Source organism: Myotis daubentonii, chromosome 2 (assembly GCF_963259705.1).
Source record: "Myotis daubentonii chromosome 2, mMyoDau2.1, whole genome shotgun sequence".
Taxonomy (NCBI): domain Eukaryota; kingdom Metazoa; phylum Chordata; class Mammalia; order Chiroptera; family Vespertilionidae; genus Myotis; species Myotis daubentonii.
Window position 1 is genome coordinate 195,598,571 of NC_081841.1, and position 22,174 is coordinate 195,620,744.

Sequence of the window (22,174 nt, forward strand, 5' to 3'; positions counted from 1 at the left end):
GCGACGGCCCGGTGCCGCCCCCGCGCGTGAGTGGAGCCGGGCTCCCTTCCCCTCCCCCGTGGCGCGTCACCGCCGGCCCCGCCCCCGGCCCCGACCCCCGCCTGCGCGCCGCCCTCTGCGGGTCCCCGGCCGCGCGCGCCGGCCACTGCGGGTCCCCGCCGCGCGATCGCGCCCCCGGGCCGGGGCCGCCGGGCTGCCAGTGGGCGTGGGTCTCGGCGCCCCCGCCGGGCGGTCCACGTGGGTCTAGCGGTTGCGTGCTAGAGCCGGCGGGAAGGAGCGGTGCCAGGTCGCTACCCCGGAGCGCCCTGCCTCTCCCCGCCCCTCCTCGGCGCGCCCCGGGTGTGACTCGCGGCGTGGGAGGGGGAATGTGCTTTGTGCCACGGATCGAGATGAGGCTGGGAAACACAAAGGTTTTCTTTTCCCTAATGAGGTCGTAGGGTTACTTTTAATATTTACCTAAATATTTAATAAGAAAGCCTATGCTCTCCAAACTATCTTTCCATTTTCCGGATGGTCATAAATGAGGTGTGGCCGACTGTTGAAGTGCTATAAAAAGCTGGATGCTGTGATAGTGACACTGTAGATATTTTTTAAAGTGTGTGTTGTAGGGACTTGAAAAATACATTTTCTAGCCTGAGGCAGGCAATGCATTTCTGTAGGATTCCAGTGTTTGGAAGTTAGCAGACTTCAGTGGTTGGTGCAGCAGCCTTGCAAATAAATGGTCACTTGTCCACGTGCTGAGGCCTTAACCATTCATTTTGAGCTAGTTCTCTAGGATCACCTGACTGCTAATTATAATTCATGCTAGACCATGTAGAGGTTGTATTCTTAATTGATAAACAGAGATAAGAGCTAATATTTAACACTACCCCTTAGGAAGTGTTCTCTGCTGCTTTGTGGATCATTTTGCTACTGTTAAACTTTGTCTCTAGATAAATAGCGTTACTTTACACTAACGTACTGGCTTTATTTATAGTATTAATGCATGTTAGCTTATACATGTTATATATATATGCATAATCATATAATTTTACAACCATGTAGGTTACTAAAAAGTTGGAAAATTAGAAACAGTATTAATGAGCAATGTTGAGTAATGATTGTTTGCCAGGCCTGTGCCAAATGGTCTACATGTTTTGTCACATTCAGTCTGCCAGGATAACTTTTGCATAAGCATAGGTTGCTCAAAAGTATTTGAATACATGAATTTGATTTGAATGTGCCCAAATGTGGAATATATACATTGGTTACTACTGTTTCCGCTTTGGTAAAATGAGGGTGTTGGCAATATAAAATGACTCCTAGAGTAAATTAATGTGTTTTTCAAGGTGGAAGATGGCTTTAAAATTGCATAGAACTGCAATTAGTCCAAAGCCCTGTATCTCTTTATTTATCCAAGTTCCCATTATGTATCATTGTCACCCGGACATTGGAAAAAAGTAAACATTGGGAAAGTAATGGCCCTTTCCGAAAGGCTTCTTTCCATATTTAGTTTCTAAGTGACATTCCTAATTAAGGATTAACAAATGACAATGAGACGGGAAGAGTAATTTTCCAATACCAAACCAAGGAAATGAAAAACAGTGGGCTGGTTATTTCTTTGTTAATAAGTCTAACATTCGGGGGTGGGGGGAGGTTGGGGGTTAATGGGGGGATGAGGACACTTTTATAGTACCTTACCCAATAAAGAAATTTTAAAAAAATAAGTCTAACATTCATGGGTATATGAGTGTTAAGAATGTTATATTATCTACATTGCAGGGGTTCTCCCTAATATTTCAGATTGCCATGAAATATCTTAAACATAATCCGTGTTGAGTCCAGTACTTTGTGCATTAAGAAGTTAAGTTTTTGGTTGGATTTAATTAAGCAGTTTTGACTTCCTTAAGCAAGAAGTTTATTTTGATTGTGTTTCCACAGATACAGTCTAATGATTTATAGACACTAGAGGCCCATGCACGGGTGGGGACCATCTTGCCCAATCCCAGGACTGATCAGGGTGATCGGGCATCTGGCTTGGGGGAGGGACCGCGGGAGGGTGGCTGTGGGAGCACACTGACCAGCAGGGGGCAGCTCCTGCATTGAGCATCTGCCCCCTGGTGGTCAATGCTCATCATAGTGACTGGTCGGCCTGTCGAGTGGTGTACCGGTCATAACGGTCATGTAGGCTTTTATATATATAGATAACAATGATGAGAATGATGGTGGGTCCTAACTGTTTGTATCTTGTGAGAGCAGTAGTAGTTGAAAAGATTGGAAAGGATAAGGGAAGTATTTGAAAATGTGCCATATTTGTGATTAGAGCATATTGGACTTTACCTATCTTCTGATTCTAGTGGGCCATCATTGGCGAGGAAAGATTGAGAATGCTTTGCCAGTTAGTTTTTATAAGAGGGCTCCTTTAACTGAAGGCATTCTGTTTGGGGAAGGGATGAGTGGAGAGTTGTCATCAATGGGAGGATGTAAGAAGAAAAAGATGCATGTGTTTTGTTTTGGAGTTAATGCTCCATGGTGTCTAACTGACCCTTGCCACCACATGCATCTTCAGCCACTTTCCTCATAGTTACTTGATATTTGTATACAGCCACTTGGAGATAAAGAAGGGGAAAGGTGGGGGTGAACAGAGCACACGGGTATACAGCAAATAGGATATATTTAGACAAAATTTAGGAGCTGGGCCTTCACAGCTTATTATGAAAACCATTCAAATATGATTGAGTGTATGTGTTTGTAAATCTCTTATATGTTATTTATATACCAGAAATGTGGAGACTATCCCTTTAATGTGCTTCAATGGAAGATACTTAGAGTACATTACATAGAAAGTTACTGAATTTTTCTTTGCAGCCATTTCTGCATGTTCTGTCATTGTTAGAAAGCTGGAGTAACCCATAATGCCAGCATTGGCTCCTGCTTATAAGGCATTTCAGCAATGTTGTGTTTCATCATATTGGAAGACAAGTCCTTCTGATTCCTTTTTTCAAAACTTGGCTCTCACATGGAGTGCCCTTTAAGCTTCCAGAGTGCAAGGACCTTCTCTGTGTCACTCATTGCTATATGCCCAGAGCCTAGAACAGAGCCTAGCATATGGAAGGTGCTGAGTAAATATTTGTGAAATGAACAAAAATATATTGGAATCTTTTCTTTCCGCTAGTGGAGGTCCCACTCACCATTAGGGGCAGGAACACACCCATCTTACCCTCTCCACAGAGTCCACAGACCATGATGAACCTTTGAATGTTAGCTGTTTATTTTAGTTGGTAGTAGTTTAGTTGGGCAAACATTGTGTACAGCATGATACATTGTGTACGTGAAACAGCATGATAATTTGGAGCTAAATAAAACAAAGTAATAGCTAACACTTATGTAGGGTTTTAAATGTGCCAGATGCTGCCCTAGGCACCTTTACATGTTAATTTATTTAACTCTCACAACAAATCTTTGAAATAGGTTCATTATAATCCCATTTTTCAAATGAGGAAATGGAGGCACAGCAAGGTAATTAGGTCACTTGCCAAATATCACAATGCAAGTAGTAAGTAGGGAGACGGGGTATGAAACCAGGCAGTCTAGCTCTGAGTTGGTGTGGTTTCTTTGCGGAGTTTTACTTTACCAAAGACAGAAGAGACATCTAAAAGTTGACACTACCTTCTCAGCTGTAAAAGTTCAAGGTAGCATAAAAGATTGTCGTGACTGAGCTGCAGAAATAATGCTGCATTTTCTGGAGAGCAGAGGTTGATAATGAAGTGGTTTAAGAGGACACTGTATTTTGAAATGAGAAACTAAATTTTGAATCTCAGAACTGAGTGAGGATTAAATGTAACCCTTTAGGTATGGAATTCTGACAGTAATTCATCAGGACATAGAACAGTGACCTTTATTTAGTGTCAGAAAACTAATGTGAAATAAAGTAATATTAAAGACACTTGCGATCTTACTGTTTTTCTCTTTAAAACACTTACTAGATTTACACGCTAGCAGCAGTAATTTACCAGAATGTGAGTGTTATTGATGGTTTCCTGTGCATGTCTGTCCATTTGCTGTGTTGTGTGAAATCTTGATCCATTTTTTCAGCTTGTCTTGGGCAATAGAGTACATTATTGGGGCCAAGAAGCCTCTTCAAACCAAGTTTTATTTCTTCGGTGGGAAAAAACCACCATAAAATTATGCTGTTGATGTGGTAACAAACCTGGAGTGAAGTCATTTTGAAGCCACGTGGAATTAGATGAGAGCCCACAAACAAAATCCAGCAAGATGAAGAAAAATGGTGTTCTCTGAAAGCCCAGTTTTGTATCCCTTTGTCGGGAGCTGACGATATTATTTTGGGGGTGTTGGGCGCCAACAGAGTCACTGACTCTAAATGACTGCACAGATAGGGGAATACATACATCACCCGACCCAGAGCTGAGGAATCAGAGGAGCAAGTGCCCTTGAATGAAGAAGCATGGGCCACAGCCCCGGTGAGCAGCCAGGGAGGACGCACGCTCTGCAGGTATAGTATTCTGTGTTACAGATCACTCCTGCTGGGTAGGAGGTCATGACGTTGAGTCAGTGAAGAAATGATGTATGCTGCTGTCATTTTAACATCAGCACATGTTTTGGGATGGCCTGTCATAGAAACAACTTATAACTATGAATATTGTCCCACAGTCCTGTTCTATTTAAATCCCTGAGAAAATAATTCGGAAAATTTGGTTTAAAATCTGTATTTAAATTTTTATCCAATTGGCATATGAGTCTTAATTGCAGGCTCTTCTCTAAATGGGGGGGAGGGGGGGTTAGGGAAAGGAAGGGGATTCACTGATTCATATTTTAAACCTATTAAGCTGGATAATTGAATGAAATGTGTATCCCCATTTTATGGATGTTAGGGTTGTAGAACTGGATCCTGAACATGATCTAGGGTGGTGGTTCTCTATGTAGGAGTATACGTCGGAATGACCCAGGCTTTATTGTAAAAGTATCATGTTTTAGCCTAACCCCAGGAGCATGGCTTAAGCACCTGTATTTTAAACCACCTGCCCTTGTAAGAAGAACCAGACCTGTATTTTATAGATAAGAAAATCAGGGCAAAGTCAGATGACTTGCCTATAGCTGGTTTGGTAGTACCAAATGTTATCACCAGATACTATGTAATTTCATGTCTGGGAGAAATTTTCTAGGTCATCAGTTTAGTAGCCCATTTTACAGCTCTGTATAAACCGGGCTTGTTCATAACATTTCCAAGTAAGATATGAATGTAGAGAAATAGTGTTTTCTCAAAGCCCATCTTCTATCCTGGCCATGGTAAAATTCAAATATCAATCACCAGAATTTCTCTACAATTTTAACTGATTTTTTAAGTTAATTTTAGGAACTTTCAATTATTTGAAGTATTTTTATTGTATACCCTGTGGTGCCCTGTTAAATTTTGGGGAAAATACAGTATATTTAAAGTTGAAGTGAGAGATTAAATTTTTTTATTTGAATTACTTAATTTTCCATCTTAGCTAAAATGTAAGCCAGAAATGTGTGAGAATTTGCACTGCTTTTTTTAGTTTTGTGTTTTAAAATGTGGTTGACTTTTAACTTTGTGTTGTTTTTTTTAAGGCATCTTACGTTGGAAACAGCACAATTCGACTCCCATGTTCTCTTTGAGTATGAGAGAGAATCCTAGTTTCAGCATGTCTCCAATAGAGACCAAAGAACCAGGTTTGTTTCTTCTTGAAGATGTCTGCTAAATCCTGTGGAGCAGCAACTATTTCTAAAAGTAAATAATGATATCAGATGCCTGTGAATGGACTATAAGGCCAAGAGACTCATTAAGATATTCATGGAAGAATGGTAAAAAGCTGAAGACATGACAGATTTCAAGAAGTGACCCCCCCCCCCCCATGTCATTTAGGATTTTTGAGCAGCCAAAAGAAGATAGTTCTGAAAATATAAGTGACAAGACGCTAGCATATTTCTTTACATGTTTCGTATATTTGTTAACGCATCTGCTTTTGCATATAATATTTGAGTTATTTTCCTCTACTGCTATAGTTAGGAACCTACTTAAGATCAGAGTTTTATTCTGTGTGGATAGAGAACTAGTAGATATAATAGGAGAAATAGGAGCAATTTATTGGGATGTTGGCCTCTAGAAATTGACTTTCACTGAGTAATTACTAAAAGTGCAGGATGTTGATGAATTGCTTCTTCATATGATGTGCTTCTGTCTCAGTCTTTGCGATTTTAGATTCATCTTTATCTATTCTCAGCCTCTGTGTGTGCCTCCTTTTATTTTGCACAATTTTTTGGACTTAAGATCTGTTGACTTGTTTTTTCAGAGTAAAACTAAGAATTATATCTTCACAAACAAACCTTTGGTATGGTTGCTCTTTCCCCTAGGTTATTTTCAAGGGTCAAGAATAGAGCAATTGCCATTCTTTTTCAGAGTTGTTGTTTACTATTTTTATGTTCTTGTTTAATGTTTGTTTTCTTTACTGTTTCTAAGTGGAAATGAAGGCTGAACTGTTTTCAGTTCATCTGTGTTCTGTTTTCAGTTACCTAGGATAAATGGGTAGTGAAAATTTATAGCATATCTTAACCGTTATGGTTTTAACCTTGTTTTAAACGTCCATCAAACTTCCTGTATAGTGGGGATCTCTCCAAATGCTGACTAATAAGCACAGAGTCAGAGAGACAGAGAAAGCTTTTGTGATTAACAAATGTAGCATTTTGGTCATTAAGGTCATTAATGTATTGGTATGAAAATTAGTTTGTTGGTTAGAGCTAAGATAATTTTTATATTTTTCAGTTCTTTTTACTTTTTGCAGTTAAATCAGTTGACCACATAAAAAATTTTCTTCTCTGTAAGTTGAGGAAACCTTTATTCTTATGTATCAAGTTTTACCCAACAAAGAAATATAAGCAAAAGAACAGATTTTAAAACTTAATAAAGTGAAATTTCAGAAACAATTTAAAAAAAATATGTTTTCCCTCAGTACGCCTGTTTTACTTCATCCCTTCAGTTCTTTCTACTCTTTTCTGCTTACATTTTTTCTTGTCTGTTCATAATTTGTTTGGTATTTTTGCATTTTGCCTACTTCTTGCCTTTTCCATGATTCAGCCTCCCATTGAAAATACTTTCTATTCTCTTTACTACTCTCTATTTCCCTGGGCTTGCCTCCTTCCTGGTCTGCTACCTCCCTGCTTTTGTTGTTGTCTTTTGTAATTCAACTCCTGTCATTTCTAGCTTCTGCCTGTCTTACCCCTCACCTCTGTCCACTTTGCTTCCTGTCCACCTACATTCCACTCTCATCTCCTGTCAGTGGTGATCTCTTCTCTTCCACCACCTCAGTCTACTTCTGTCTCGATAGCTCACTGATCTGTCATGTGTTTCATCTAGCTCTGATTTCTTATCTCCAAATTTATGTTTTCTTTCTGTACTTTTTAGTCATTGTGCATTTGTTCCATGAGCTCTTTTTCTGTTTTCCTGTCCTTGGGTGGTAGGCATTACTAGACAGATTTGTTGTCAGTATTTACATAGAACAAGATCCTTGCTGTGTATTTCCTGGGTAGCCAGGATGAATCAGTTACTATTAATTTTTCTTGGAACACTGAGCTTCCTGTGTTTTCTGCTTCTAAGAATTAGATCGGTATTCTAGAAGACTAATATTACTTTAAAGAGAGTCAGGATAGTTGTATGATACTGCCATTTTAACTCTTTATTAAACAGTTCATGAACTGAATTCACTCCCTGTCTTGAAAAATTTTACAAAAGACATCCAAAGCAGGTTTGGGGGTCAGATGGGAAGAGGAAAGTAAATACTACAAAAGGAATCAGTCAATTTCTGGAACTGGGAAGAAAACTAAAACCACAAACCACAGTCTTTATCATTTATTAGGTAAAAGGTTCCCTAAGAGAATAAAACGTATCAGGAATTCTTTTAACTAGGTCATCTTTGTTTTTACATTTCCTTTTAAGTTCCAAGACCTTTCTTTAATGTTTAACATAACAGAAACTGAATCTTATAAATATTTATTTTATTTTGAGAGGCTTGATTTCTCCTTAAATATTAACCTGTGTCATTTTGTAATTATACTGTAACATTCTCAAAGTGCCTGTGTTAGTTTCTTGAGTGGGAAAGTGTATAAATTGTATGGTCTTGCCCCTTAGGACTCTGTAGTTGTGTAATGAAAAAGTAGCTTTTTGGCAAAATTTCATTTTATGCTATTGATGATTTATGTCTTATATTTTTCTTTTATCCTTGTATATGGTATAAATGTGGTGTTTTCCTGTAATTTAGTTTTCTATAATGTGTCTGAACTGGAGGTAGACTAATGTGAGAGTAGATATATAGCTTTATTAAACTTAAAAAAGGAAGATCCCATAAACACATAATGTAGTAGTGTCTAAGTAAGTTTTAATAATAACCTTACAAATTGAAGTTTATCATTTCGAATATTCTTTCTTCTGGGCCTTCCTTAATTGTGATAGTAGTCATTGGGTATGTTGAAGCTAAAGGAATGGCTAATGGTTTGATAATAGTACTGTAACATTCAAAACTCATGAACAGCTAGTAAAAAACATCAGAACCACAGTTAAGCTACTAAGAAGAAATTTGTGTAGATGTGCTAAGTACAGGACTGTTCGGAGATTACAGAGAACTAACATAGTAGAGAACATTGTATAGGAATATACTCTTATTACCTTAGATACTGTTGCTGCTCAAAAGCTTGGAATTCCCATTTTAAATTTGCCTGTATAGTTTTTAAGAAAACTAATCTTATTAAACATCTTTATAGTCAATTCCCTCCTTTTTTTAAAAAATAAACCAGAAGCTTATTTAGCTTGGTCTGTTTTGCCAGAAGTAGTTCTCAATAACAGTTGTCTCTTCTCATAAATCATAGCTGTTCTCAGAGAATTTAAAATTTGCTACAATTAAGCATATTTGACAAAAAATATGCCCCAAGCTTCTAAAGTGTTCAGCAAAAATGACATTGGAATAGGTCTCTGTAATGACTGCATTCAGGAAAGTTGGAGTAAGACTTAATTGGATACAGAAGCTTTGGGGTATGTTATAAAATCAGCCTTTGTACAGTTGTAATCCCAACACTGGGTTGTATATACTAACCTGAATTTAGTTCCTGTATTGTATCTGTGTTTTTAATATTATAAAAGGTGTTTAAATTAATTTCCTTTGACAAAACCAAACTGAACAGTGTGCATATTCTAATTCTAATGTAGTAGGAAAAATTGGCACAATGATTTACTGTTAATGGTTGATTAATTTCTTCCTAAGTTAGCAGGTCTTTAAAATATGGATCTATGTACTAGACCAGTGATGGCGAATCTTTAGAGCTCGGTGTGTCAGCATTTTGAAAAACCCTAACTTAACTCTGGTGCCGTGTCACATATAGAAATTTTTTGATATTTGCAACCATAGTAAAACAAAGATTTATATTTTTGTTATTCATTTTATATATTTAAATGCCATTTAACAAAGAAAAATCAACCAAAAAAATGAGTTCACGTGTCAGAGGTTTGCCATCACTGTCCTAGACTATATGATAAATTAGGTTGGGTAAACTTTTCGCTTGAATCAGATTATTCTGATCTGGGTTGTTTGGCTTTGTTATAAAAGTTCACTGATTCATAGTATGATTAGACTTGTCTATTGTATTGTGATTTTATGTATTATAAGGGTTGTATTTGGGGTAATTTTAAAATATTAGTATTAAGATAGACTCCCAGCCCAGAATTTTAAGTAATTTTTAAAAATATTTTTATTGATTTCAGAGAGGAAGGGAGAGATAGAAACATCAATGATGAGAGAATCATTGATTGGCTGCCTCCTGCATGCTCCCTCCTGGGGATTGAGCCTACAACCCCGAACCCCAGGCATTGAATCCTGACCTCCTGGTTCATAGGTCAACACTCAGCCACTGAGCCACCCTGCAAGGTCCAGCCAGAAATTTTATAAAGTTCAAAATGTATGTCTTGTGTAAAACTTCTTTATTAAAGTCCATTAGTTACAATCAAGAGATTTAAATAAGTTTAGTTTTTATTTTATGGTGGAGTTAATTTGTATTGCCTTTTCATTCATAGATAGGAAATTGCTGCAGATAATGTAGAATGAGCTTTGTCTTTCACTGCTTTTTGTTATATTCTTTGAGAAACTAATTTTTTTTCTGATAGTGTTTTATTTTTCTTGGATTTTTAAATTATTATTGACCTCAGTAACAGTTACTATTATGAAGCCTCAGTAGGGTCGGGCTCTTGACATACATTGAACTCTCTGCTACTACATATTTAATTTTCTAATAAAATTTGATGTCATGAAATATATTTAATATATATCCATATATAGTAAGTAATATGTATTTATATTGATAAATAAGTAAATAAATGTTCGGCAGTTCTGCAGATCAGTGGATTTGTTGGAACATTACATATTCCCCACTATAAGATGAGGACATTGAAGGGGATTATTGAACTGCTCAAGGTCACACCCATAGTAAATGGTGAAACCAGGATTTTACTCCAGGTGTTATGAAATCATTTTTCTAAACTGTCTTTTAAAATATTTCTCCCTGAAAAAGTAAAATTTAGTGGTTTTATGAATGCATAATGTTATTCTATGCTGTACACCTAATTTTCCCACCAAAATAAAATTATTTTGTTACTGATTATAGAAGTAATGGGTCTCAGTATTACAAGTAATCATTACAAGTAAGCAATACTTAGTGAAAAAACAAAACCAGATAATACAGACAAATACAAAGGGGGGGGGGTGAAAATCACTAGTGATTCTACCACTAAGACATTAAGACTTTAAGGGTGCATGACTTTTTACTGTTGATGTTGACCTTGCTATCCTGCTGAGGTAGCCTTTGTCCGGTTTCTCTACTTCCAAGTTACTCTTTTTTTCTCTCTCTTCCATCTTGTGCTCTTGGGAAGGAAGTCAACTCACACCTAAGGGGGGTTACATTCCACCTTCTTGGGGGCAGAAGCAGAGTATCTGCATGTATTTTTTGGAATTCTGCTGGGGAGATTTAGCTATCCTCCCTCATTTACTTATATCATTATAGGCTAATGGATATTTATACTTTGGATTATAATCCAATGCAACTTTATTGCTGTATCTGTTGCCATATTAGCCATTAGGAGCTAATATTTGATCTGGCTCCTGCGTCCCTTTGCTATACCCCTAGCATTGTGGATTAATATTTTCATTTTCTACATAGCTGCATAGCATTCCATTATAAGAGTATGCCATAATATATTTAACTAATCCATTATTAAGAGGGTAATTTGGTTAGCACATTTTTTATTGTTACAAACAGTATGTGATGAGTAGTCTTCAAAAATGCTGTATTAAAGGACTGCTCACTTCATGTTTTGTGATATGTGACTTTATCTTAAAGATTCTTAAGTGGATTCCTGAGGAGAGAGCATTTTCACTTCATCAATGGGAAACAGTGGTGTGTTTATCACTGTGGTTGCTTCCCTTTTTTTTCAGTGACAATAAACAGTGAGCAGGCTGAATTTAAACTCAACCCGGTAAAACAAAACATTCTCAGTAAGTAAAAGCTGGAAGCAACCTTAGAAACCATGTACCATTCCGCATTTAGAAAAAAGAAACTGGTATGCTAGATGAGATGGGAATATGCAGTAGCAGAAGCATTCAAGAGTGTGGATTTCTGCATAAATCTCAATTTCTTGTTACATGGGTATGTTTTATATCCTGTGTAAGGAAATATAAAACTTTTTTAAAAAAATATATATTTTATTGATTTTTTACAGAGAAGAAGGGAGAGGGATAGAGAGTTAGAAACATCGATGAGAGAGATTGATCAGCTGCCTCCTGCATGCCCCCCACTGGGGATGTGCCCGCAACCAAGGTAAATGCCCTTGACCGGAATCGAACCTGGGACCCCTCAGTCCGCAGGCCGACGCTCTATCCACTGAGCCAAACCGGTTTGGCAAAACTTTTTATGTAGGACAATTTTAAACATATGCCAAAGAAAACACAATAGTATAATTAATCTCTATGTCCCGATTACCCAGCTATATCAATTTGTGGTCAATCTCGTTTAAAACTCCCACCCACTCCCCCACACCATGTTAATTTAAAGCATACCCAGATATTAAATCATTTCATCTGTAAATATTTTTTTTAATATTTTTTTCAAAGCACAGTCAAAATTGTCATTATCAAACCTTAGAAATATTTCCATTCAAGGATAGTTATAATAACTTCCAAAGTTTGTATTCACAAAGAAATTTAATTTGGCATTACTGAAAATGTACTTTTTTGGTATAATTCTCCAGAGACTATAGAGAGATTCTAATGTATATCTTTCCACCATGCAAAATGGCACATTAAGTGGATTACTTGATTGTCTATAACTTTAAGGGTGATGAATACTGCCAATGTTTTAAATATTTTTCTGAGGTTTCACTAGATAATTAAAATAGAGATACTATTTCTCTCTAGAAAAACACCCCATATCTCAGAGGCTTTACAACCAAAATAACAAATTTCCTTTTAAATACCCATTTACTTGCATTGAGTTTATCCTAGAATTGCCTGTTTGTTTGCTGTTAAATATGCAATAATCTAAACTGGAGATGGAAAAATACAGAAGGTCAGAAATTTTCCTTTTGCCTTTTCTAAGTCAGACAAACCAATCTTAACTATTTCATTTAAAACTATTTTATTACAAATAAATATTCATCCTATTAGCCCTATTGTTTATTATATGCAGATTCATGTTTTATTCTAACCCAGTTTAGACTTTTCTGCCTTGCATTTGAACAGTGTTGTAGACTTTCTATTTTCATTCGTGAATAGTCTTTGTTATAGGCAATCAGCTTTATTTTCCTTCCATTTTTAGTGCCCTGTTTGTATTATTTTTTAATATTGGCTCACTTTAATCTACTCATTTTTATTCAACAAACACCTTTTAAAGAGTCAATGCTATGTTTCTTCTAATTTCTAAGCAAAAGTTGAAAGATGAATAAAAAACAATCCCAGTTTCAAATAGATATCTGGTCAAGTGCATTCAATTATCCTAGGCTAATGTGTATTATGGATTTAAGTTCTTGGAAAATATAGTATTTAGTATAGTGTGTTGTGATTTACTTCTGTAGCATTTCACTCATTCTACTATTTTAAGCTACTTTAAAATTTTAAACACTTTGTTGATACACTAATGATACTTTTTCCTTAAAATTCTCTTTGCTTTGAAATAGTCTTAATTTTAACTTTGACATCATTGCTACCTGCCAATTGTGTGACCTTAATTGAATTTCTTATCTTTCAGTTTCCTCATCTGAAAAGTGAGGCTATTAATTAGCAGCCACCTAATTGGTTTGTTGAGTTAAATGAGATAAGCTATGTTTCTTGGCACATAAATGCTCCATAAATATTATTCTAGTCATCTTTTTTCTTTCCAGCCATCTAATATATTGTTCCCCTTTACTTGTTTACACTTTCACTTAGATTAAGAAAAATGAGGGGAGAGGTGTTGGGGGTGAAGAGATTTAAAAAACCATCCTATATAATAAAAGGCTAATATGCAAATTGACCGAACAGCAGAACGACTGGTCGCTATGATGCGCACTGACCACCAGGGGGCAGACACTCAACGCAGGAGCTGTGCCCTGGTGGTCAGTGGGCTCCCACAGAGGGAGCGCTGCTCAGCTGGTTCATGGCTGGAGAGCGCAGCGGCCGTGGCGGGAGCCTCTTCTGCCTCCGTTGCAGGTGGGTCAGTCGAGCAGTAAGGAGCGAGGGTTCCCAGACTGTGAGAGCCCCGGACTGTGAGGGGGATGTCCCGGACTGTGAGAGGGTGCAGGCCTGGCAGAGGGACCCCCACTTCCCTCCAGTGCACGAGTGTTGTGCACTGGGCCTCTAGTATATATATAACACACATACACAGACAACTGTGGTGATAATCAGAGGGAAAGGTGGTAGGGTTAGGTGAAGGTGGGCAAAGGGGGGATAATTGGGGGCAGAAAGAGACTGGGGTGACGATTATGTTTTGTTAAGTTGTACACTTGAAACCTGTATGGTTTTGTGAACCAGTGTCACCCTAATAAATTCCGTTTTTAAAAAAGATTTATGTGACTTAAATAAAAGACCACCTTCATGTTTTCCTCAAACTTAAAAAAAAACACATTTTTTAAAAAAATGATTACAGATTCACAGGAAATTGCAAAAAATATAGAGAGGTTCCATGAATCCTTCACCAAATCTCCCCCAAAGGTAACTATAGTATAAGATAAAACCAGAAAATCCGTATAGGTACGATCCACAAGCTTATTCAGGTTTACATGCCCAGGCCAGTTCAATTAGAATCTCTGGAAGTGGCACCAGGCAGTGGTAGTTTGAACATTGCCTCCAGGTAATTCTAATGGTCAGCCAAGGTTGGGAGCCACTGAACCAACAGGGATGGCTTCGGTGCTCATATTTCGTCACTTTAGAATTTGATAGTATTTGGGCTGCATGCATTTGTCTTCTATGTATTGGACTAATGTAGGTTCCACATACCTTTTATTTATGGCTCTGCTGACATGTACTAGTATATTTTCCTAAGGGGGAGGGGGAACCACACTTATGAATTGTGGACACATTTAACTATGTGACACAACCTTAATATGTCTAACAGAAGAATGAGTGCCTATGAAGTGAATCAAACACCCAGAGCAGGGAGAAACTCAGAATCATTGAAAGTTAAAAAGGAGTTAGGTTTCATCCAGTACATACTATGGGTGAGAAACTTTTTGGGAAATTATTTAGAAAACCTATATGGAGACTTTGGGTAAGAGATCTGAGTCTTTATTGATAGGTCCTATTGTCAGCCTTATTTAGGTTCCCCCCCACCACTTTATAAAATTTTTTAATGTTTTACTTAGTAAGAGCTATATTTACTTACAGAAAGTGAAAGTGTGCACGGATGAATAAAAAAAGAATCCTCCACCCATGTTCACAACCTGATACGAATTCTTCCACACATTTTTCTATATTCATAAAAGTACTTTTAACAACATAAGGTCTGTGAATTGTTTCTTTTTTAAGTGGGATCATACTCTGCATTATTCTGAAGCTTGCTTTTCCTACTAAATAGATCATGGATATTTCTCCATGAAAATAGATAATAGGTCTAACGCTTGTTTAAAAAAAATGAATAAAGTCTTCCACATACCATAATTTATGAACATTCAGGATGTTTCCTCTTGTTTTCCCCCCACTATAAACAACAGTGCAATGCACATCTTTATATATATAACTGTAGATACTTCTACTTTGTTTCTAAAGTAGTCTTACAATTTTTGCTTTGGTCTTGGTCAGATTTCTTAGTTTCTGGATGCCTTCTCTAGATCGTCAGAATGAGTGAGTTAATGTCAGTCAATTTCAAGTTAATTGGCTTCTTTTGGGTATTAAGTTGGACATTAGATAGAAAAATCAATTATTTTTAAAATGGTTATTAATGAATCCTAGTGATCAGTTTTTCATAGGTACTAGAATTCCTAAGGTAAGGCACCTTAGAAAGCTAATGGATGGGCTTCATGGGGGCCCATGATTCATCTAATATTCATTGTAAAATTTTATATAAATGAACATTTTATTGCTTTCATCAGATTTTCAGAGGGCTCTTACCCTTAATAAGGTTGAAAATTAAATATATATGTGTATCTATACTAATAAAAGGGTAATATGCTAATTAGCTGGGAGACCTTCGGGACAAAGCCATGGTGGCGGGGTCGAGGCAGAGGCGGTTAGAGGCGATCAGGCCAGGAGGGAAGGGCAGTTGGGGGTGATCAGGCTGGCAGGGGGGCAGTTGGAGGCAATCAGGCCGGCGGAGGAGGGGCAGTTGGGGGCAAGCAGGCTGGCAGGCAGAGTGGTTAGGGGTGATCAGGCCAGGAGGGAAGGGCAGTTGGGGGTGATGAGGCTGGCAGGGGGGCAGTTGGAGGCAATCAGGCCGGCGGAGGAGGGGCAGTTGGGGGCAAGCAGGCTGGCAGGCAGAGTGGTTAGGGGTGATCAGGCAGGCAGGCAGGTGAGCAGTTAGGAGCCAGCAGTTCCAGATTGCGAGAGGGATGTCCGACTGCCAGTTTAGGCCCGATCCCTGTGGGACATCCCCCAAGGAGTCCCAGATTGGAGAGGGTGCAGGCTGGGTTGAGGGACACCCTTCCCCCCCCCCCTGCACAAATTTCATGCACCGGGCCACTAGTATATATGTGTGTGTGTGTGTGTGTGTGTGTGTGTGTGTGTGTATCAGAGTAGTACTTAGTCCAGAGAATCTATAAAGTACTTTGAGTTCCCATTGATAACAGATTTTTATTAATAATGTCCTCTTTCTGTAAAGATCTGGGTTGCCATAAGTTTACTTAATTTCAAGATGACAAATCTAGATAAATGACTAAAACCATAGATAGCAGACTGACTCTAGATGCAGAATCTGAATAGGTTGTAATACTATTCTAAAATTAGCAAGGTGAAATATACCAAGGATAAACCTTTTGCAGGAGTTGAGGAATGCTTGTGGGTGGAGGACAATCTCTAATGCACCTGAGATGAAAAAGAGCCAGGAGTTTATTTGACCACAGGTTTATATGAGCATCTCTATAATGTGGCTGCTAAAAATCTGAGTTAGTTAGACCACACATGATGAATTGTGTTTACATATGTGAACCCACATTGTAGAGGAGTTATGTCACATGAGGAACCACTGCTGAAGGCGTTTGGTTGTTGGATCTGAAGGAGAAGGTGTAAAAGAGCAATAGAAGCAAACCCTAGATTAGGGAATAGGAAGACCAGGGGTAGGATGTATTAATTTGCATATTGTGGGGCAAAGGAGTGCTCAGTGAATGAATGAATGAATGAATGAATGAATGAAAATTACAAGGCAAAGAATTTTGACTTCCTCTAAACTCTGGAAATAATATTCCAGTAGTAAGGTGGGGTGCCCTAGAAAGTAATGACTTCCCATCAGTGGAGCCTTTCAAGCATAGTGGCAGGTGACTGGGATGGGGGCTATAGAAGGAATTCTTGCTCTAAGTCTAAGTGAAAGATTGTGCAACAGAACTTCAAAACTCTTAACTGGAATTTTATATTCTCTCAGGTATGTTAATTCTAAAACAGGAGAAAATGCTAGGATAATATAGGCTTTTTAAATGTACTTTATAGGAGGGATGCTTTTGACTCAGGCTGTATGATTTTTAGTACAGTTATTTCAAAAATGCTTAAACGTTGAAGTATAACAGGTTTTAATTGAAACTACAGTGCATAAGTTATTCCACTGTTAAACCTGAAGTAACTAGTCTAGACTTGTGGAGTGTGGTTCAAGTTTTATTTGTTACTTTTCAAAACCACATTCTTTTCAAGCTACAAAAAGAGTATAAAAAAGGAAATTTCACCACTTCCTGGCTTCGTTGTGGCCTCAGGAAATACAAGACACTATCTCCATTAGACTGATTGTTCTGAATTCTGACTCTGATAACAACATTGTGGAATTTGTCTCATGCTTTGTCATTTACATAGGTTTGCAACCAAGTTTGCATATTTCCTGGGAAAATGTGTCTCTGATATTTGTTTTAAGTTGGTTGAGACAGAAATATCCCTTATTTCTTCTTAAATAACTGAAACAGTATAACATTATATATATATATATATATATATATATATATATATATATATATATGTATATAAAGCTTTAAAAGAAAAAAAAATTCTGTGTTTTAGAACAGGTTGGGAGCTGCTGCCACTTATGACACCTTGGTTTCTACTCCTTGTTGTAGTGCCAGAGAGTCTAGTTTAGGGATTAAGAAGGTAGGCTCCCCCACTTACTTACTGGCCATGTGACTCTGACCTCCCATCTCTGTGTCCTCACTTGTAACGGGAGAGATGATAGAGCTTATACCAATGGCCATGTAAGTGTCCTCACTTGTAAAGGAAAGATGATGCTAGAGCTTACACCACTGTGAGAAAGCACTTAGCACAGTGCCAGGCACATGGAGAGAACTCAGTAAACCTACGGTATTTTCTGCTCTCACCTTTTGCGCTCTCGTCTGTTTTTTTCCGATTTAACATATATTGTCGTCTTTATGTCTTGTGCTGTCTTGAACACATCATGTCTAAAACTATTTTTTTTTATATCCTTATTCCCAAACTCATCTCATTCTAACTCCTGCTTTATCCTCCTGTCTCCTCTTTTTAATTAATGGGACTACCTGCCAGAAGTAGTATGGAAAGAGACTAATACTGCAAACTCTGGAGTCATATTCTCTGGGATTAAATTCTTCCTCCACCACTTATCACATGTAACCTTGGACAAGCTACTTAATGTATCCAAATCTCAGTTTCTTCAGTTATGAAATAGGTATGATTTCAACCCAGCCTACAGAATTGGGAAAATTCAGTGAGATAAATGCCTGTTAAGTGCTCACTATGATTCCTTAAGAGTGCATAATACCTGTTACTGATAACTCTGAAGCTAGGAATGAGTGGTAGTGTCATCCTTAATTCTTTTTCTCTCACCTGAAAGTCATCAACGCTATGGATTCTACCTCAAAAGTCTCTCCTCTTTCTCATCACTGGCTTTAGGTCAGGGTGTCTTAACTTGAATCCATTACTCAAAGAGGTTCATAATCCCCAGAAAATATATGTACATTTTTGACATATGTGCATTTTTCCCAAGGGAAGGGCTTTTAGCCTTTATCTTTGACTTTCATACAGGTCAGTGACCCATAAAATGTTCATAACTACTGGCAGACTCTTACCTCTTGCGTATACTCAGTAGCCAATAAATGGACATTTTCCCCTAGTCTCTGTGCCTCTAATCTACTCTATACATATTGCCCACTTAACTTTTTTTTAACCTGTTACATCATCACCCTACTTATACAGATGTGTTGACTTCCTGTTGCCTACAGTGGTGGTTCTCACCCCTGACCACATACTAGAATTACATGGGAAGCTTTTTAAAAAATACTGATGCCCTGTCCTAGATGAACTAATTGATACTAACTAATATCAGGCCTCAGTATTTTATTATAAAGCTTCCCAAGAGATTTTATTGTGTAGCCAGAGTTGAGAGCCTCAGGGCTATGGGATAATGAACTAATGTGTTAACATAGCACATAAGGACCTCAACAACCTAGCACCAATCTACTTTTTCAGCCTAATCTCCTACCTCTTCTCCCATTCATTTTTACACTCAAGACACGTACTTTTATTTTGCTAATTTTAGAACATGCTGTGTTGTGTCCTGCCTCTGAGCTCTTGCCTGTACTGATCTGCCTAAAATACCTTTCACCCTTTCTTTGCCTGGGCATCCTATATAATAAAAGCCTAATACACAAATTGACAGAACAGCAGAACGACTGGTAGCTGTGATGAGCACTGACCACCAAGGGGCAGACGCTCAATGCAGCCAAAGCAGGTGCCAGTGGGGGCCACCCAATCGCCCTGCCAGTTGCCCCGCAGAAGGAGGCGACCAGTGGTGGGGGGGGCAGGGCCAGCTGGCCAGTGGGCCGGCACTGCCCCCCCTGCCCTGCCGGTCACCTTGCAGAGGGAGGTGACCGGTGGCAGGGCTGGCAAGCAGGCAGTGCCAGGCTGGCCAAGGCAGGTGCCAGTGGGGGGGCTCCCCCTCCCTCTGATCACCCTGCCGGTTGCCCCACAGATCGGCCTTCATTGCCAGCCAGGCCTAGGGACCCTACCCATGCATGAATTTCATGCATCGGGCCTCTAGTTTCCATAGAAAAACCTTTCCCAAGCCCCAAAGAGAATTGCAGCTCTTACTTTTGTACACACTTCCATTATATGCCCTACATTGTACTATAATGATTTGTGTACTAGTATCTGTCTTCCACACTACTCTGAACTCCTAGGACAGTGATGGCGAACCTTTTGAGCTCGGTGTGTCAGCATTTTGAAAAACCCTAACTTAACTCTGGTGTCGTGTCACATATAGAAATTTTTTGATATTTGCAACCATAGTAAAACAAAGACTTATATTTTTGATATTTATATATTTAAATGCCATTTAATAAAGAAAAATCAACCAAAAAAGTTCGCGTGTCACCTCTGACACACATGTCATAGGTTCGCCATCACTGTCCTAGAACATGGGATCCTTATTTACTTCATTTCTCTAGTGCTTGGCACCAGGTTAAGAAGCTCCCTGAGAGACTAATGAAGAAGTAAATGAGAATGAACAAACAGCAGCCTGCTCTGGCGAATCAGAAATCCATGGGGTGGGGCAGTGGTTGGCAAACTCATTAGTCAACAGAGCCAAATATCAACAGTACAACGATTGAAATTTCTTTTGAGAGCCAAATTTTTTAAACTTAAACTATATAGGTAGGTACATTGTTATTAACTTAATTCGGGTACTGCTAAGGCTTAGGAAGAACCACACTCAGGGGACCAAAGAGCCGCATGTGGCTCTCGAGCCGCAGTTTGCCGACCACGGGTAGGGGAATGTAAGTAAATATGGTATACTAGATACGGTGAGGAATGCTCAGCAGAAGTTTTATCCTCTTGCTTTTTCATACTTTTATAAAAAGAAAAGATCATAGTACATGAAGTTTCTTGTCTGGGGCCAGGAAAGTTGAGACCAGTTTTGAAAATACCTCCAAACATTGCTGAGCATTATTGAACATGTAGTTGTATTTGTCTCCTGGGGCTCAGAGGGATTTCTGAATGAGAAATGGAGAACCAGCCTTTCTGATGATGGCAGCTGTTTATTTTGCCCAGTGGATTATCCTTACTGAGTTACTGATTTAAAGATACCCTTATATGGACAGTTCACCAGATATTATATGTTTCTAATTTTGATCTCACCCCTGGCCTTTGTCCTTCTCTTGGCTATTTTTAATACATTTTTTTTTTCTCAGTGTGTCTCAGAATTGTCCAACACATTCTAAAGAATCGTAACTTAAATGTGACTTATTCTTTCTGTTTCTTCAGTGTCCAGAATTAAAGATGATTTTGAAAGAGATTAATTTAGTAACTGGTCTCATGCTTTGGGGAATGTTTTGGGTTATATTAATTATTTTTCCTGGACACTGACCCACCCCTACATGTAGGAGAAGAGATAGCTTGTTTAGGACTTATACAAAAAGCAGTGAGTACTAACTACTCTGATGTCATGATTTGGGTGTAACTTGTTGTGGTATGCTGTGTATGAACAAATAGAGTATCCTGTGTCTAACTGGCTGCTTAATATTTTATAATCTTATATCTGTTAAGCTTCAACAATAAGGACAATATTTTTCTTATTCAAAATCAGAATCATAGTTGGAATTTATTAATGCTTCCATTCATCTTGTTTAAAAAGAGTTTTTTAAGCTTTAAAGAAATCAGATCTATCAAGAGCTCCTCCTTTAAATGTGGTTTACAAGAAAGGCTCTCAATTTGCGAAACTTTTAAAGAGAATAATTTTTTTGTCATTTTAAGAAACACAAATCTAATGTCAACAACGAAGAAAACAACTCTTACAATGGGAGCATTAGGTCTAAAATGGATAGTTGTCTCCTATTTCACCGTCTACGGTCAACCACAGATACCCCGCTACTGTTTGCCCTCTCTTTTTGTGAACCAGGGCCTCTGTAACGAAACTAGTCTCTGCTGTTTCTGAGAATGGCCTCTTGGATTATTATATTTACTGGGCTATTATAGTTCTTAGAGCTGAGTTGTTAATCCTGTTTATATATATTTGCTTATTGCTGCTACTTTAAAATGATCACTCATTGAAGCACTTTTTAAAATGAATTCTTGGTGCTTAAGAGATACAACCATGTACATCAAGAGACTAGGCTATACAGCCCTGAAGAAACTAGCCACTGACCGGATTCTTATAGCCAAGGGAAGTTAGAATCCCTTAGGAATATTTCATCTCTTTTAGTTTGAGGTTGATTTTGAGTGGCTTACCCTGAAAGTGACCACTTCTCAATTTATCTGGTTGGGAGTAGACCATATCCATTTACAACAAAACTATTAAAAATTAGAGAATAAAATATTGATTTCAAGTATCTTAGTAAATTGGTACCAAGTGCTGTGTTCTACTTCACATTTGGATATCTAGCTACCTTTTGAACAAATCTTAGAGTTCCCTGTTCATATGCATATAAATTGGCACTATTAATCCATTTCTGAAGTATTGACAGGCTAACTAGCTATGAACTATGCCAGTGTAATCA

At 38.2% G+C, this 22,174-nt stretch overlaps 1 protein-coding gene across 7 annotated transcripts in view; it reads left to right on the forward strand.

The window, feature by feature from the left end:
• Positions 1-22,174, forward strand: part of SLC20A2 (solute carrier family 20 member 2) — a 96,136-nt gene that overhangs the window by 537 nt on the left and 73,425 nt on the right. For 3 of the 7 annotated variants that reach the window (XM_059685284.1, XM_059685285.1, XM_059685286.1), the window contains exons 2-3: positions 4,075-4,492; positions 5,590-5,691. The exons of 2 other annotated variants lie outside the window; for them this stretch is intronic. The gene's annotated coding sequence lies outside the window, so the exon portion shown is untranslated. Of the gene's footprint in view, positions 1-4,074; positions 4,493-5,589; positions 5,692-14,196; positions 14,238-22,174 lie in introns of those variants that run through there. 2 more of the 7 variants (XM_059685280.1, XM_059685283.1) reach the window with 2 other exon arrangements.